Below are 19,882 nucleotides of genomic sequence, written 5' to 3'. Positions count from 1 at the left end.
GTGGATCTGATCATGTTGCTCCTCTGCTTAAAACCCTGCAGAGGTCAACCACTCTGCTTTAAATGAAGCAAAAAAACTCCTTCACGTGGCCCACAAAGACAGGCAGAATCTGGTTCCTTCCCTGGCTGTATCTCACCATTCACCAGAAAGGGATATACTGGTTGGTTTAAGCCAGGCAGGATTTACCACTGGAGCCAGATGTGGTATCCATTCCATGCCAGATGCTTAGCTGAGCAAGGCAGAACCCAACCTTAAAGACAAAAATCCAAGTCTGTTGAAGAAATGAAGAAATAGACACCAAGGAAGCAATCAACAAATACCGATTTTAAAGGTTAATCAATTTTCCAAAGCAGTGTTCAAGTTTTTCCACCATGTAAAAAGTAAGTATTCTATCACTCTTGCATTGCTTAGCGAAGCTGTGATTCTTAGACTCAGACTCAGACAGAACTGTGGAGGTAGAGCTCAGTCTAACTCCCTCTTGTTACAGCAACTAGGCACAGAAAAGTGACGTAATCTTCCCCAGGATACACATCGGTTAGTGCCCTTGGAAAGAATAATACCCAATTATTCTTATTTCTGATTTAACATACTCCTCTAGTATGTCATTACTATACAACCAGGACAGAACCAAACCATGGGATTTATCAATTCTGTTATTCTAAAACACACAGTTTATTGGCAGAGAGAATGTTTGTTGGGTTTCTAAGGAAGGGAGTAGGTAGAAATGAATGAAAGAATGAAAAAAAAGAGAGCAGTTTTAACTTTGTTTTAATTCATGAGCTTTCTTTTTTATATTTTATTTTATATTTTTTATTATACTTTAGGTTCTGGGGAACATGTGAAGGTCATGCATGATTGTTGCATAGGTACATACATGGCAATGTGGTTTGTTGCCTCCATCCCCCTGTCACCTATATCTGGCATTTCTCCCCATGTTATCCCTCCCCAACCTCCCCACCCCCTACTGTCCCTTCCCTAGCCACCCCGCAACAGACCCAGTGTGTGATCCTCCCCTCCCTGTGTCCATGTGTTCTCACTGCTCAACACCCACCTGTGAGTGAGAACATGCAGTGTTTGATTTTCTGTTCCTGTGTCAGTTTGCTGAGAATGGTGGTTTCCAGATTCATCCATGTCCCTACAAAGGACACGAACTCATCGATTTTTATGGATGCATAGTATTCCATGGTGTATATGTGCCACATTTTCCTTGTCCAGTCTATCATTAGTGGGCATCTGGATTTATTCCAGGTCTTTGCTATTGTAAACAGTGCCTCAATGCACATACGTGCACATGTGTCTTTATAATAGAACGATTTACAATCCTTTGGGTATATACCCAGTAATGAGATTGCTGGATCAAATGGAATTTCTATTTCTAGGTCCTTGAGGAATCACCACACTGTCTTCCACAATGGTTGAACTAATTTACACCCCCATCAACATTGTAAAAGCATTCATTCCTATTTCTCCACAACCTCTCCAGCATCTGTTGTCTCCAGATTTTTTAATGATCATCAATCTAACTGGCATGAGGTAGTATCTCAATGTGGTTTTGATTTGCATTTCTCTAATGACCAGTGATGATGAACACTTTTATATGTATGTTGGCCTCATATATGTCTTCTTTTGAAAAGTGTCTGTGCATATCTTTCCATGTGCAGAAAGCAGAAACTGGACCCCTTCCTGTCACCTTACACTAAAATTAACTCCAGATGGATTAAAGATGTAAACATGAGACCTAACACTATAAAAACCCTAGAAGAAAACCTATGCAATATCATTCAGGACACAGGCATAGGCAAGGACTTCATGACTGAAACACCAAAAGCATTGACAACAAAAGCCAAAATAGACAAATAGGACCTAATCAAACTCCACAGCTTCTGTACAGCAAAAGAAACAATCATTACAGCAACTGACAACCAACAGAATGGGAAAAAATAGTTGCCATCTACTTATCTGACAAAGGGCTAATATCTAGAATCTACAAAGAACCAAAACAGGTTTACAAGAAAAAAAACAAACAAACAAACGCATGCAAAAGTGGGCGAAGGATTTTATTTTATATTTTTATTTCAGACTCAGGAGTGAGATCTGCAGGTTACATGAATATATTACATGATGCTGAGCTTTGTGTTTCAGTTGAATCTGTCACCCAAATCCCAAACATAGTACCCTATAGGTAATTTTTCAACCCTTGGCCTCCTCCCTCTCTTTGAGATCCTGATTACAACTCTTTTGGATAAATACTCAGAAGTGGGATTGCTGAATCATTTAGTAGTTCTATTTAAGGACAAATACGGCATGATTCCACTCATATGAGGTATCTAAAATAGTGAAACTCATAGAAGGAGAGGATATAATGGTGGTTATCAGGGGTTTGAGAGAAGGAGAAATGGGGAGTTGCTAGTCAACAGGCATAAAGTTTCAGCTGTGCAGCATGAAGAAGCTCTAAAGATTCGCAGTACAACATTGCACCTATGGTTAATGATCCTGTATTACACACTTTAAAATGTGTTCCAAGGACAGATCTCATGTTAAGTGTTCTTATCACATTGTGAGAGTGTGTGTGTGTGTGTGCGTGTGTGTAAATCATAAAGCAACCTGGGATCTAGGGTGTGTGAACTCGCAGCAAGGTCACGAAACTGCATTTCATATTCAGGGCTGAACAGCTTGTAGGAGTCAGCTATGGGTGAGGAAAGAACAAACCAAAAAGTGGCAAGTCTTCCCATAGCCTGGCAAATCTATCCACTAGAAGTCGAACCTCCTCTAGGTAAGGAGGGGCCAATTCAAAGGTAAACAGCTCACTCAGAGGGAGTTTGTCTTAAGCCATTATTTACTTTGGTATCTCAGCAGGAATTAGTTTAGCTGAAGTATGGCTCAGATTGCTCCCCTGCCCAGTTCCTCCTTCTGGCCTTCCTCTCAGGTGGCCTTCTTTCACCATATGGCCCAAATTCTCTTTCTAATGTAAGTTGAATTGTGTTGAATCTTCTGCTTAAAACAAACACTTTGTCAAATTCAAATGTTCGTAGAATAAACCTTCTCTCCCTTGTTAACATGACCTTTGAGGTCCAGACCCTCTACCCACAATTCATCCTGTGCTCTCATCCACCAAACCACGAGGGCACGCCTACCTTCACTTCCACGCCTACCTACTCTTATTCTGGCTGTTTTCTCCACTGCAAGTCCTTCCCTGCCTTAACTGTAGAGCAAAGCTTGACCAGTTTTTAAGGCCCAGGTAAATGTTATCCCTTCTCTCAATTTTCCTCTATAATTTCCCTTTTCATATCCCATACCTCATTATACAAATATAATATTATATTTCAGTCATTTCTTTGTCTTTTAGTCTCCTACAAGGCAAGAATTGTATTTTACTCACCATTGGGTTACCAGCCATTGTGCAGAGTAGATGCCCAGCTAATGTCCATTGAGATGGATTGAATTATTTAATACCTGTCTTGCCTTCAAGCCAGATTCAAATCACACCTTCTTTTAGAAGTCACCCTAAACTATCCTAACTGTAGCCGCAGCCTATGTCTTGAATCAGTCTGATTCCTCCCTCTCTTAACTCCAAATACAAGTACAGCTCCAGATCCAAATCCCAGGTATGGACTGATCCAAATCCCAGGTATGGACCAAGTACAGCTCCAGATCCAAATCCCAGATATGGACCAAGTACAGCTCCAGATCCAAATCCCAGGGATGGACCGATCCAAATCCCAGGTATGGACAAAGTACAGCTCCAGATCCAAATCCCAGGTATGGACTGATCCAAATCCCAGGTATGGACCAAGTATGAACTGAGTCACTCAGACCTTCAAGTAACTCCAGTCCACATTCCTGAGCTTAGCATCAAATCACCCTTACCAATCTCACATTTACTTATTAACTTATTTTAAAACCATATGAAAGCCTACTTTGCACCAGGCCCTATATCAGGTGCAAAAGAAATAAGGATGAGGAAGTTAAGAGCACTGCTGTCAGGGAGCCCACAGTCTAGTTGGGGAGGGTAAGAAGTAGACAAGCAACTCTGTTGCAAATCCGCTATCATATCTTGCCCAATTCCCAGTCTCTTCGCTCCATTTCTTGTTCTTGGGATTCTTTTTGACTTGATTCCTTGTTTCAGAAACCCCAACTTTCTTTTCAGACAGATCTTGCAATCTTATTACCAGGACAAAAGACTTGTCCCCAAATTTTTCTTCAGTACAACCAGACTTTCTACAAACTACTCTTCATGGAGTAAGGAAAAGCCAATTTCTTTACAGGATTTTTTGTTTCAGGACTCTCCAGCAAATGGCCCTGAAGTCTGGAATCTAATATGAATTATCCAGTGTTCTTTAACTTTAATACACAAAAGATTCTCTAAAATCTTATTTAAAACAGATATCCTCAGAGTCTATCCCAGATATTCTAGTAATCAGTATTTATTACAAGCCTCCCAGGTGATTTTGAAGCAGGTGGTCCAGGGACAAAACACTATCTTAAGATCCACTGGTGCACTGAGTCTTGGAATAATCCATACTGTATCTTACCCTTCCCGGCCACCACCACCATAGACTTGGACCCTAAAAGCCTTCACTGGCTGGGCTAACCCTCCAAGTCCCCTGTCAAAGGAAGTGTAATTTAGAGAGTGAAGACCTACTGTGTGTGATTGCATCAACTTTTGAATATTACCATTCCAAAGTCCCCACCATTGGTCACTGTCTGATGCTTAATCTTGACCTTTTGCAAGTTACTTGCTAGGGCTCTGATCTATTTCCATTACCACTGAGAAACCATGTTTTGCAAACTAATACCTAAAATTCTTTTATTCTTTCATACCCCTGTCCGCCATCCCTATCTAAGTAGGTTTTCTTCCAGTTCCAGCCTTTCCCAACTGGTCCATCCAAGTGTAAATTATCAGCTGTGTCTGCTCAAATCCTCAAAAACCCCAGCCCATGCTCATATCTTACTCACCTGAAATACTATGGCACCAACCGTCTATGTCATTCAATGACACTTGTTATACCTGGTCCTGTTACCTATATCCTATCTCTCCAGCTAGACTGTAAATTAGTGTTTGTAGCTTAAATGATCATAAATGCCATAGCTGGGGGAAAAAAATAAGAAATATTTAATAAAGGTAAAGGTCTAGAGGAACTAGTGTGGCTGGAAAGATCAGGCTTAGAGGTATTTTAACCATCATGATAATTATTTCCCATTTACTGAGGGCCAATTATGTGCCAGGCTGTGCCTGCTGTATTACCTGTCTTTCTTCTAATCCTCACAGCCATCCTTTGAAGAAACTGAGTTCCAAGGAAGTTTCGTATTTCCCAAATGGATACAGCCAAACAGTGAAAGCCCTGAAATAATAACTCAGCCCATGTTATTGCTGCATGGTCCAAAGTCCCAAAGTTCCATGGTCTTTTCTACTACACTACAAATCAAGGAAACAAGTGTCACCAGCTCCCCAATTTTGCCAGAGCTTACTATTAAAAACGCTCTCATGTCACTTGGAAATTTCCAACAAGTTCAAAAATGTATAAGAAAGAAAAAGTGTTTTCCTAGAATAATTAAGGAAGAGTATGCAGTTAGGTAAACAAAGCAAGAAGGGAAGCTTTTCTACCCAACAACATCGTTCATTCCTCTGCTCAACTTGGTGGTACTAAACATAAAGCAAAACAAACTCTGGACATTTTAATGTTGTTTTCTTATTGGAGAATCTGACTTCTACCTCATAGGACAGGAAGACAGACCACTGAGCAGACTGAATCATGAGGGCTCCTCCTAATAAGACTTTATGACTGAGCTTCTGCAGGTTCTGTATCAGCCTGAAAGATCCATTGGCCCCTCTCCTAATTGCAGAGGCTGCTCCCAGCATGAATACAGGATAAGCTGCCCATAGCTTAGAGTCATGCTAGCCAGAACACCCTCATGGCTTCCAGGGTGCTTCACTGGATGCCCATAGTTAATTAATTGATGCCAATGGGAGTTATTATATAAGCTTAGGGCGAGAGCATCTTAAAGAAAGGAAGCAGATGCAGCAGAGCCACAGGCCTCACACTCCCTGGCACTCCAGCTGCTGTGTGGACTATTGGTGAGTATATTGGGTTTGGAGTCAAAAGCCCAAGTCTGGGTCTTTGGGGACTTTTTATCTTGCTAACCTTTCTGAGCCTAATTCCTCATCTGTAAATGAGAAGAATAATCCCTGCACTACTCGTTACACATGGCTTAATGAAGCGCACATGAGGTATTTGTATGTGAAGGCTCTATAAAGACTGTATAACTACTTTAAATGTTCCCTTGACTGCTCCCATGGCAATCCGTGCTTCCCTAACAAGCATTTATCACGTTTTGCAGCTATTACTTTTTTGTCTGTCTTTATCTTCTAGGCTATACATACCATAAGGACAAAGCCTATATCAATATTTCTCACCACTGTCTCCCAGTAACTACCACAGTACTGGGCACTTGGTTGGTGCTCAGTAAATAATTGCAAGATGAATGAATGCAGTCCTCTCCAGTGTTCACTTCTTTCGTGAAATCTCTTGCCATGGTAAGAACAAATCCCATGTCATCATCACCATCTTAATTTATTTCAGTTACTTCCAACTTTATTTCACTTCATAACTAAAACTATTCATCAGACACAGCTGTGGTACTCAAGAGGTGTATGATCCACAGGTAATAAAACATGTGCAAACAAAAAATCAAATAATAGCAAACATAGTAAATGCCATTTCTAACATGATCCCCGTTTTATTTCAACTTTTTTCAAAGACAATTTCTGGGATAACTGCCAACATCCTAAGACTCTAAGTTTCCTTATTTATAGGCCATGGACCTGCTATAACCAGGCGGACTATTTTAAATATAAATTTAATTGTGTAGAAATTCCAGACTTTTCTTTGTGAAGGAATGACTTCCTCAAAGCTCTGAGAACAAAAAATAGACCGCATATGAGGGAAGTAGACAGCATGTTGAGGTGGGAAGTGTTGGAGGGTGTTGAGGTTGCTTCTATAGATTCCAGTGAAACATTTTATGGAAATGAAGTCAGACTCAAACTAAAAGGTAGGCTCTATCATCTACTAAGATTTGCATGCAATAAGAATTGGAAAGCAAACACACAGCATAAGTTCAATGCCCCAATATTTTTAGTACTCTAAAATTACTTTAAAATGTTCTTTTATCTGCTTTTAGGTGGAACAAATATGCAAACTAACCTAATAACTTGAGCAAGCCACTGGGGGTTCTTTTGAGGAATATTTTTCTCTGGGTCTACAGGGGAGCTAAGAGCAAAGATGTCACATAACACAGGGAAGTTTGGAGACACTTCTAGCAGGGAAGAGTTGAGTGATGTCTTTACCACTATGGAGAAGGGTGAACAGGAGAAGGTGAAATGATGAAAACAGCAAGCTGGGTGGTCTAATAGAAAAGCCTTCTCTTTTTGACATGGTAGAAGCAATTGATCAACTATTGAACCCTGCATAGTTAAGTCTGAAAGATAGATTTTAGAATTTCTTAATCATTTCTAACACCTTCATTAAAGACAAGCAAATATATGATGAATAAAATTTCCAGTGTATTTGTTTTTCAACAAATAATTGTAAGAATGAAGCTCAGTATTACTTATTTGCTGAAAGTTAATTTTAATCAATTACCTGGAATAAGTGCCTGTGATAAACACTTTGGGGAGTGTAACAGAGACTAAAAGTTGTCACCCAATATCTATTATCCCCTTTGTCCACAGCTGAGCACAAGACCACTACAAATAAAGACTGCATTTCCCAACCTCCCCAAAGCTAGGTATGCATATGTGACTAAGTTCTATCAACAGAATATCAATAGAAGTGTCAAATCAGCAGCTTCCACAACTTGCCTTTGGAGAGAGCTGGTGCATACAATTAGCTCCCTTATTGTCTCTCCCTCCTTTCTTACTCATGGAACAAAAACGTTGCTACCTTGTAGCTGAGGAAAACCATACTCTTGGGATGGAGGAACAGTGAGATGGAAGAAGTCTGCACCCTGAGGACTTTTAGAGCAAGAGTCATTACCAACCCTCTCCTGCCTACCTTCTGACTTTTACATGAGAAACAACACACTTCTATATAGGTGAAACCACTGTTATTTGGAGATTTTCTGTTACCGCTGAACCCAAGATTCACTGATACAGAAAAGACACCATATTCAGAGGAAATAGGAAATAGTCCTCAACTTTAAGAAATATCATAAACTTGAGAAGAATATGAGTAGTATACTTTTTACAAAGAATAAAATTATGAGTTTCACGAGAGATCAAACAAAATATCATTGAAGATGGAGAAAATAAAAGGGAAACAAATCACTTCTGTTAGAAGAAAGTAAGAAAAGGAATCATGGCACAGGTAATATTTGAGACAAGCCCTGAAAAAAAGGATAGAATTGTGATAGATGAAAATGAGGAGGCATTGAAATAGGAGATGAAAGGCAAACCCGGCAGAAGGAACAACACTACAAAGGCATGAAAATGGAAAAGCACGAATTGTGTTCTGGGAATGTTCGATGATTCAATTTAACAAGAGCACAGGTTGTAGCTAGCGATTGTTTCTGACCACCAAATGGACCTATTTCTTTATTCTGCTGCATTTTATTTCATGACCTTTGTCACTATCTGACAGTATGTTATTATGTTGACATACTGACATATTGTCTGTTTATTTTCTAGATTTACTAAAATACAAGTTATCAAACTTTCTGGTCATTATCAAAAATTATTAAGAATCCCAAAGAGCTTTGGTTTATGTAAGCTATATCTATAAATACTTACTGTATCAGACATTTGAATTGAGAAAATTTTAAATATTTAAATATTGATTCATTTTTAAAATAAATCCATTACATGTTAGCATAAATAACATATTGTATGGGTCAGAGTTCTCTGGTGAAACAGAACCCAGTGTGTGTCTCTGTGTGTGTGTGGGGGGGGTGTAATAGGAAATTTATTATGGGAATTGGCTCACATGATTATGGAGCCCAACAAGTCCCGTATTCTGTCATCTGCAAGCTGGAAAACCAGGGAAGCTGGTGGTGTGATTCATTCTAAGTAAAATGGCCCAAGAACCAAGGGAGCAGAAGGTATAAGTCCCAAAGTCCCAAAGTCCCAAAGTCCCAAGGCCCAGACACCTGTGGCTTTGATGTCCAAGGGCAGAAAAAGACGGATGCCTCAGCTCCAAAAGGGAAATTTGCATTTCCTCTGCCCTTTTGTTCTATCTGGGCCCTCAGTGAATTGGATGATACCTGCCCACATTTGGTGAGGGCAGATCTTTCTTACTCAGCTCATTGATTCAAATGCCAATCACTTCCAGAAACACCCTCACAGACATACCCAAAAATAATGTTTTACCAGCTATTTGGACATCCCTTAACCTAGTCAAATTGACACCTAACATTAACCATCACACATATATTCATGGGAAAAAAAAAAAAAAAAACGCTATCTTTCGAACAAAAAAACTGAGAAGACTGGAATTGCTTTGCATTTTTTGATGTTCCTTAATGTCTGACTTCATAGAAGACAACTTGTTTCCTACATCTGCTTCTATATTCAGTCTGTTTGTGATATCACGTCAGGTAGCCTCTGGAAAACTTCATTGTACATATATTTTTTAAAATGAGAAAATGACAAACAACATCATAACACATCATTTTGACCTGGCAGACACACTGACAGGGTCTCAGAGACCCTCAGGGACTAGAAGAACTGCTGAACTAGAATATAAGCTCAGTAATGGCAGAGACTATATATAGTCTATTATATCTCAGCACCCAAACCAGAGTCTGGCACACAGTAGGCACCCAATCAGTACTCGTTAAATGTATAAATCTGAGGCTAAATGTATGAACCTGAGGCTATAGTGTGAAAGACATTGAGTGCCAGGCTAATGAGTTTGGAATTGATGTGGTAGACACTGGGTAACCAGTAGAGGCTTCTGAGCATGTAAATGTAACAGCCTGATTAATCTGACCACACCAAGGAGGACAAGCAGGAGAGAAAAACAACTTGGATCAGAGATACCAATTAGGATGCTTTTGATGTAGTCCAAGTGAGTAACAGTGAGGTTTTGAAGGAGGATGAAGACCATGCAAACTGAAAGAAGAGGACAGAAGGGAGAAACCACTAGATACAGTGCATCAGCCCTCAACTGGAAATCAATGAATCTAATTAGGCTTGCCTTTAAGTGTATGGTCTTGAGCAAGTCAATCAACAACTTGTTCAATAACACTTTCCTCTTAGTAAAATAAAATATTGTATTAAACATGGATTGTCAGTTTCTTTGCAACTACTCAAAGTAATTTGCAGATAATAGAGTTATATCACTAAAATATTAATTTTAAATGTCACAAAATCTTAATTTCTGATTGCTAAATTTTCCTGCATTTACTTACACTAATACTGGTTATTAACCATGCTCTTTAAAAGTAAGATTAGGGAATCAGTATTAAACTTCAATGTTAGTTGAAGTGTTTGCTTGGGGAAAAACCATGTATCACTTATTAAGAAGGCCTTTTAACTTATTTAAATCTCAAGTGATTCCTAGGATGTAGTTATTTTTCACATTTTCCAATTGATATTAAGAAATGTACCCAAAACTTCACACCTTGTGTTAACAAAGATAGGATTCAAAGAGATACGTATGATTCTAAAACATGTAGTCTTCCTGTAACACTACTCTAAAGAAATTGAGATACCATTCAAATTTTGATATGTTGTTATTAATTTAGATATCTTCATTAATAAGAATAAAGATATAGCACATTTGGAATCAAACTGATTACCACCTTACCACCTTAATTATCTAGAACTATTAGAGAAAATCCAACTCTACAAGGTTCAACATGGCAGGAAAATGACTATATCCAGATAATTAAAATGTATAGGAAATCACAGGCAAAGGTGAAAGAAAGAGTTAAGACCTTGCGGAAACTTGAGGGAAACAGAAAAAACAATCATCTCATCTTATTTTCAAACCTGAGCACATCACTGAGAAAGAAACAGGCTCTGTTCTTCATCATGATTTCTTTGTTCATTTTTGGCTGAAGTGGATTTAGGTCCACACTGGAAATAAATAGGATGTGCTCTGAGGTGGTTACCAAATCAGCAATGGCACAAGCAGTACTACTCATGAAAATTATTCCAACTGTCTGACTCAGATGTCAGCTCAGATTTCAACTCCCTGAAGCCATTTGGTAGAAAGGATTTCATAATTTTCAAGGCAGCATTTAAAGTTTGAATTTCATCTCAAGGAAAGTAAAGGACATATTTGTTCTCTGCCTCAGATCAGAAATGTGCTTGATTTTGTAAAGATTGCATAGAGAGAGAACGCTCACCTGTAACGTCTTTAAAATTATTTCTCATTGCATCCCTTTTCTGTCCAACTTCCCAGCAATTGTTTGAACACCAATGCAGTCACCTTTCTTCATCTACTTCTGCAGTAGCGTATTCCAAAATTATAACATCAGAGCTAATTACTGTCCTACAGTACACTGAGATACATCTATAAACTCCTGATTATTATTCACTTTTTCAGTAAACTGCTTGAGAATCTATTATATTCCAAGCATTATGTTAGGCACTAGGGATCTAAAAATGAATAAAACAGGTCCTTACCTTCAAAGTGGTTATGTCTAGTGGGGAGAGAGTCAGTCAAGTAAATAGATATGTCTTTCTTTGATGAGTTCATATTAAACAAATATTTTAGCAACTACTATTTTCCAGATGTTAGGGATACAAAGATAAAAATTTACTCCTCAACAGTAAGGTAATACTATCCAGGTAAAGCAAAGAAAAATTCAGAAGAGAAAAACAAAGTAACTTAAAAATCAGAAAGATGAGGCTTCCAAAATGAGCCACATAGAAATGAGATAGACTTTTCCTGGGATAAACCTATACTTTTAGAAATGGGATGGAAGAACATGAAGAAGGTACTCAGGAGGGCAGAAAAATGGGAAAGAAAAAAGAGCAATGGCCTGGAAGCTCTGCCTGGTGAGCCAACAGCCTGAGAATGTTCCTATCTGGCTTTGAGAAAACAAGCCGACTGAGTTTAGAATGTGCTCCTTTGAGATTTTTCCATGACTTCCATCATAGCTATAGATTAGCAGGTTGTTTATGTGGCAATCAAGCCTGGGTATTGAGGATAGGGGTGGAGAGAAGTGCTGGTTAGTAGCTAAGTGCAAAATTGTCCTAACCTAACTATTCCGGTGAAAAAACACCAGCTGCTCTTTGGACATATTCTTTTACCCAACACCGTTCTCTATATTTACTAAGCTCTGGGGTTTCTTTTGATTTCCACTTATTTCACTTGAGTAATACTCTTAATTAGTAGAAGCATGAGTCCTTTATCGTCTCTGAGACACTGCCAAGCTTTGTACTCCTCTCAACAAGGGAAAACTTAATTAACATTTTGTTAATTTCTAGAAGTATTTCAATTTGCCCTTCTCTGGGGTTTCCACTTGCTCTGGGAAAGGGAAAAAAATGTTCATAGATAAAGAATATAGTGGATGAGGCATAAACATTTACATGGAACTAATCCAATACTCAATATGATTTAGACAACCTAGACTGTTTTCGAAACTGTTGCGGCAGGTTGTTTATGAAGTATTAACCCACAAACATCAGGGAAGGGGGAGACATGAGATAGCCTTGCAATCCCTTTGTTTACCCTGTAGTTCCCACCCCCACTTTAAATTAATCCTGGCCTCTGCTGCCCCCAGAACAGTTAGACCATAGTTGAAATGCAAATTGAGGCAAAAGAAGTTAATTTTTAGCTTTTAAGCCTCCAGACCTGAAGACTTGGCATAAGCAATACATTTCAAAGACTATTTAACTAGCCATGCCTTCTGTCCCTCCCCATCCCCCAACAGGAAGAGCAAATAAAATCTTTAAGGATTAGAGGAGGTGGCAAGAGTGTGGAGACAAAGCAAAAGATGAGTCCTGTTCTTTGCCCACCCCACCCAGGGACTTGTGGGATGAAGAGGAAGTGGTTCTCCCTGTAAGCCTGGGATATGAGATGAACCTCAGTGAAAAGGCCTTCAGCCCTGCTGGTCTCTCAGCTACAGACAGGAAAGGTAGACTGCAGAACAGAGGTATAAAGAGCCCTGAGTTTCCTCCCAGTTCCTGAGTGTCACAGTAGAATATCTGAAATTCCCATGTTCCAGAGCCAAGGGAGATATAAAAGCTAGCAGAAAAACTATAACTTCCAGGGTCCAGCAGTGGGGTCAGCAGAGTTCTGAAATAGTCCCAAGTTTTCTAGCCCCTGGTGTCAGCCTTTGAATATGGGTAGAACTTGTGAATCTGACAAGATCTTACAAGTGTGATTAGCTTATCTTATATGGCAAAAGTGAAGGGAATTTGAAGCTGTAATTAAGGGGCCTAATCAGTTGACTTTAAGTTAATTTTTAAAAGGAGATTATCTTGGTAGGGGGGGTGTGACATAATCAGATGAGCCCTGAGGTTGAAGGTAAGCGACATTCTGACATTCTTCTGCTGGCCTTGAACAAGCCGATAGTGATGTGTGAGGAAGCCTGTGAGGGCTACAAGTAAGGCCCTGAAGCCCATCCTAAAGCTGAGAGGTGTTCCCGACCAGCTGCTAGCAAGAAGACAAGAAGCCCAGTCATATAACCACAAGGGAATGAATTCTGCCAACAGCCTGAATGAGCTTAGAAGCCGATTCTTCCCCAGAGCCTCTGAGTGAGAACACAGCGTGGCTGACCCCTTGATTTCAGCCTTGTGAGACATTAAGCAGATGGCTCAGCTCAACAGTTCCCAGAATTCCGACCTGTAGAAATTGTGAGATAATATTGGGGTGTTGCTTTAAACCACTAGGTTTACAGTCACTTATTATGCAGTAATAGAAAACTAAAATACACACTAGGAATGAGAATGCAGAGATGGGGCCGTGGGGCTAAGTATTGGATGGGAAATGGGCAGCAACTGCATGGCTGCCAGCTTGGGTGAGCCACTCAAGGCTCAGCAACACAGCACGTTCCCGGAAGACAGCAACAAAGCCCTGGATGCTCTCAAAGGAGGCATGGAAATCTCCTCCCACCTATCTGAGATGGCATTTGCACCCCTCCCCAAGCCAAGCTTACCAGCAACCCCAGAAGCAAGAAAACTGAGGACAGGAGTGTTAAAATCCTAAAGTTAACTAAGTTTAAACCTGAAATATGTAAGAAAAAATGTCAGAAGTGCTTGACACTATTGTTAAGTTGTTGGATTAAGATTTCTGTCTCAGACAGAATAGGAATTCAGGCTAGAAATTTTTAGTCAGCGAGGTAAGGAGACGTTTCATTTTTACACAGTCAAGTTTATGGTACGTGAAGTTCATCTCCACCCCAACATCTTCTAGCGGGGTCTTGCAGTCACTGCCAGGGCCATTCTATAGAAACACAGAGCCAAAGGTAAAAGAAATCTCTTCTCTCCAATGTTGTTACCCTGAGAATGTCCATTTAAAATTAACATCAAGGGCAACCTCCAAAGTAGTCCTGGAGACTTCCAGGGTCAAACGGAAGAAGAAAACCAGAACACAGGCCATTGCCAACTCAAACCAAACAAAATGAATACCAAATACATGTTAAAAAACCAAATACATGTAAAAAAAAACAAAAAACACTCAAAAGAAGAGACACAACTTCAAGGCAACATTTGAAACAATGACTAGACAGAGAGAAATAGAAAGATTCCAGAAATCAAGCTGTGTTGCCTCTTGCTACAGTCTCCTCCCAACCTCACCAATCCACCAAACCCCAATTCTCAAGGAATACATGGCGCAAAAGGTGAGGTAACAAAGCCCTGGGAAATTTCACTAATCTCAGTGAAACAATAAGCAGACAGAAAAGGGAAGTAGCAGCCAGGAGAATACGGTAGATCCCTTGACAAGGGAATCTTCTTCACTGTAGCTCACCATTTATTTCTTCTAGTCAAGAGAAAGTAAGCAAACGTGGATTCTACCCAAAATATATAAATGACATCAAAAAGCTACAAGAAAGATGACCAATTCGATAGAAAGAGGGGGTAAAATTCATAAGCAGATGTTTCCAACAAGAAGGAACAAAACTGCCAATAAAAATGTAAAAAAAAAAAAAGAGGTTCAACCTCATTAGTAACCAGCAAAATGCATTAACAACACAAGGAGATTTTATGTGACACCCAAGAGATTGGCAAACATTAAAAGATACCACAATAACAAGCATGTGTAAGGATGTGAAGGGCTGGGGGTTCTCACAAACTGCCAGTGAGATAATTAATTATAAGCCCTGGAAAGCAATTCAGCATTGTTTTGGGTATTGGAGGCAATTGATCTCACATGTGGATATGGTGCTCTGACTCATTTACTGAATAGCCCTAAGGCTGCTAGTTTTGAGTGGGGCCAGTACGGGAGAAACCTCTGCAGGAGGTCCAAGCTTGGATGTGCTTCATCCTGCCACCCACTCCTCATGACCAGGAAATCCAGGGAAACTCCAAGTGCCTGTGGTAAAGAAAGACGTAGCAAGGAGTCTCTGGCAAGCCCTAATAAAGGAATCACAGCAAAGACTCCTGGGGTTCTCCTCTGCTGGTAATTTCAGTTTTGCCTTTTAAGAAATAGTTCCCGGCTTGCTACTGGGCATAGTTGAAATAAAATCCTTAAATGAGACCCCAGCTACCCATCATGAACCAGGTGCAATTGGATCCAGTGTTTCAGTTATCTGTTGTTGCATGACAAATTACCCTAAAACTTGGTGGCTTAAAAACAAGCCAGATAACAGAGTTCTCTATGCAATAATCAGAAAGGAGCGACGTGCTGAAATGGTGACTTTTAGAGCCCCTAATAGTTTTTAAATTACATTTACAGATTTTAATAATTCAACTAGTGAGTACCTGTGCCTCATCTCTCAAATAATTCAGATTTTTACTGACTTAAATAGTTGTGTCTATAAAACATAAGAATGGAGAACCATAGGAACTATAGGAATAGACTGTAGTAAAAAGTAGATCAAGTATGTTCTATATAAATCCTCTCTTTCCCAGAATTATGATACTGAGAACATTTTGGAATGCAATTATTCTGAAATTCATAATGTAAACACAAGTTAGTCTTCCCGCTTATTCTCAAGTGAATCTTTCCTAGGAAATCAACCTGACAAACCCTGACTGCAGAGAAAGATGGCAAATGTCTCTAGTTTCTGGTAAATACATTACTCTGTCAGCTGCACCTTTCCTCAGGCAATCAGAGATGGGTCTACTGAGAGTGCATTTTAAAGAAAAGATAAATAGAGTGACAATAACCAGCACTGAACTAACAACTGATCTTCCATTCCCACTGAAGAGCTATGTATTCTCTTGTACATCAACATCTGGAGGGCACATTCACACTACATCTGTGCAGCCAGACATTGCCGGGCAAGGTGAACAGAAATAAACTAATTTAATCCATTTCTGAATCTCCCACAACCACCGAAAAAAATCCTTAATGAGGAGATTCCAGTTAGGATTTAGAATACTTAACCAAGATTCAAAAACGTTCCCAAATACACCAATGTACTGTCATTTCCAGAGTAGGAAGTTCACTGCCACTTCTCCTATCCTGTAAAATCAATATCAATTTTTATTACCCTGTAAGTAAATATTATCCTTCTTTCAGCTACATCCAACAGAGCTTACATACGAACTATTTCAGTTCACTAGCACTGTTTAAATAATCTCTGCTTCAAGTCCATGAAGGAAAGATCAAGGTTACATTCACCAGTGGCTGAGGCAGCATCTCTCTATTCTTTGAGCAAGGTCTGGCCCTCCAGAGAGCATCCCATAGCTGCTATCAGAATCAATCTCATTACCTTGCTTGCTTTACTTCTTGCCTTCTTTAAGGACCAGAAACCAGAGTGGCTCAGAACCCATTCTTCACCAAGTGACCCACAATTTACCTTCTTATTATTCAACTTTTCACTTTATTCTTGGCCCAGGTATGGCTTTCTTGAGCCCTTTCACTCAGCCCTCTCCTAAAAATGTAAAATGGCTATCTCTCCTTCAAATTCTTTGATCCCTGCCATCTCCCTGCTTTGCATCACTATGATAGCCAGTGTTGTGATTACTGGGCTCCTCTCTACATCATAAACTCTCCGGCGCCCTGTGCCCAACTTGGTAAACTCAGTGCTTAGCATATACTGCCTGACACGTGGAAGTTTCCCAATCAATTTTTTTAATGAATAACCTGGCTTCTTGGCTATAGCCCTGGATTTTGCTTTTTAAACTGACTTCTAATCACACTTTCTTCCCCTAAGATTGAGGAACACTTTTGCTTAAACACTAGCCTGGACTTCCCATAGCAGCCAACCCCAGGTGTAACGCCTTCTGAAACAATCTAATGTGACATTCCGCTGTCCCTCCTGGCCGCAGCCAGCCTCGTGTTCCACCCAGTAACCCTTTCCTCTTTCCCAAGTGAGAAATAAGTACGTGTGCTTGGACATAAAGGAAAAGACAAAAGAATACAGAAGAATCACTGCAGATCTATTTCTTCTACTTGAAATATAATTCTAAGAAATTCTATCTTATCTGCCAAAGACTACACACACAGTCGAGCACCGGCCAAGTGGTAGGCACTGTGCTGTGCTTTATGTCTCTCTCCTGCCAATCCTAAAAGAAACAGATTATTGTCTTCATTTTAAAGAAGAAAAAAGTAAGATTCAAAATGTATATAACTAAACAAATATGGGACAGCTAAGTAAATAGAGGAGTTGGAATTCACAGCCAGGCCTGCCTAACTTCAATGCCAATGCTGTTTCCACTATACCATTAACCCTACTACATGGTCCTCAGATTAGGCTCTACCACATATACCTAATGAATACACCTGAAAGAATGAAAAACATATCTTCAAAACACAAGATAGCAAGACTAAGAAAAAGGTAAGCCTTGGAAAATGCAGGGGAAAATCCTTTATCCAGAGGAATTTGATGACAGTTAAGATAGACAGAGCAATGCAAAATATTGTAACTCTGGTTGAATGATCGTGCTATTTTTTAATGAATCATAGATTCAAAATAATTAGGAACATCAAACAGGCCTTCATAAATAAAAATCTCTGGTAAATTTGTAAAATACATATAACACTATTTAAACTAAGAGAATCCTACACATCCTACACAAAGACTATACTTTCAGGGATCGTTTCCATAGTTCATTCGAGAAGGCTACCCAACAGCCAAGTTCATTATAACATTTTCACATTTTTCCCACCTACTTTTTTCAAGCACACAAACTGACTCATTCTTTTCTGTGAATATTAAATAACCCAGTCTGAAGGTGACCAGCATCCAAAGAACTGTGCAACACAAAATGTTCTCCTACAATCAGATAACTGAACAAGATTAATCAGAGAAAGCATTTTGACTGCAGATAATCTTTGAATACTTACCTACAGAAAGTATTTAACTATTTTCCTTGATCAAATGACAGATAGTAACACAAATAAAATTTATATGCAGGGGGAAAATTATGTGTGAGAAAGAGCTGGAGTTTTAATATATAACTCTGTACTTCTTAATCTAGCTTCGAGCTACCTATGATTTGCCTCTTCTCCTCCAACTCCCCTCCCCAACCACCTGACTACCTTGATTTATTGAAAGTCATTTAAAAAAAAAAAAAGAAAAAAAAATGCCTCTCACTCCAACATCCCAGCTGCAGTTTCCTTATTTTGGTTCCTCAAATGTGCCAGTTTTTTCTCAGGTCAAACCCTTCACTCCATCTGCCTCAGTCTCCCCAGCACATTGCTGCTCAGCTGCCTCCTCATCCTTCTGGTCCCCACCTACGAATGTTACTTCCCTGGAGAGGCCTTCCCTGACCACTAATGCCAAGCCCATCTCCCAAGCTATGCTCTCCTGCTGTACTCTTTGCCTTCAAAGCACTGGCCACTCTTTATAAAGATTATCTCCCAAATGAATTTATTTGCTTAACTCACTTCCACACTATCCCCTGAGGCTAGTAAGTACCTTACTATTTTGTTCATCATCATTTATGCAAGATCTAGCATAGTGTCTAGCAGTTAGTAAGAGCTCAAAAATAATTGCTAAATGAATCAAAATACACAATGTCCCTCTATCCTTTACCAAGTCAGTCCTCTACCACACTCAGTTTTTTAATAAGAAAACGTTTAATGTAGAGAAATGGAGATGCCACCATTGGAAGGCTGGGGGTCAAAGGTCAGGAATGCCACTTCTGGACAACTCCAAATGCAAGGATTCCAGGGACATTTGCAACAACAAAACAGGTAAACTTCCGGAAGTCACTAGAGCTGCATGAGAGCTGCTCTACAACCCTGGGTACATGCTACTCCTGTATTTTCTCTAATTAAACCTGCTTTTTCTAAAGGATAGAAACTTAAGATTTTTTTTGAGTTATTTTTTAAATATTTATATTTTCCTATTTATTCAATCTACAAATTTTACATACTTTTTAGAAACCTAATATTGTATTAGAATTCAGAGATACGATAGCACTAATAAAGATATTATAAGACAGCAGAAGATTCTAACGTAAGTGTGTTCAGAGCCTTGCAGAACTTCAGAGGAAGAAGTAATGGTGTCCCTTAAGAGGAACAGTGTCACACTAATAAAAGAGGTGATAGCTGAGCTCAACCTTGAAGTATAGTTTACAACACAGCAGAGAAAAGATAAAAATCATTCCAGATGGAGGAGGCACTACATGCAAAAACTCAGACATTCCCTCATATGTGGCTCTATCAGGGAGGCATAATCACTATGACAGGTGTGGAATAAGAAGTTTATCATGGAAATTAAAGCTAACACAGTTTTGGTAGAAGCTAGAAATGTAAAAGCCTGGAAGAGGAAGAATGAAGGATCAGGGAAAAGTCACTGATCAGTCTGGTTCCTTCTT

At 39.4% G+C, this 19,882-nt stretch overlaps 1 long non-coding RNA gene across 1 annotated transcript in view; it reads right to left on the bottom strand.

Annotated features, from left to right (window-relative positions):
• Positions 1-11,197, bottom strand: part of LOC101046371 (uncharacterized) — a 111,007-nt gene extending 99,810 nt beyond the window's left edge. Inside the window, exon 1 of the long non-coding RNA XR_012512614.1 lies at positions 10,988-11,197. This is a non-coding gene — a long non-coding RNA (uncharacterized LOC101046371). The remainder of the gene's footprint in view (positions 1-10,987) is intronic.
• Between the last annotated feature and the right edge of the window lie 8,685 nt (positions 11,198-19,882).

Source organism: Saimiri boliviensis, chromosome 11, assembly GCF_048565385.1.
Source record: "Saimiri boliviensis isolate mSaiBol1 chromosome 11, mSaiBol1.pri, whole genome shotgun sequence".
NCBI lineage: Eukaryota > Metazoa > Chordata > Mammalia > Primates > Cebidae > Saimiri > Saimiri boliviensis.
Note: the sequence above shows the minus strand (reverse complement) of the source record. Positions and strands in the feature narration are given on the sequence as shown.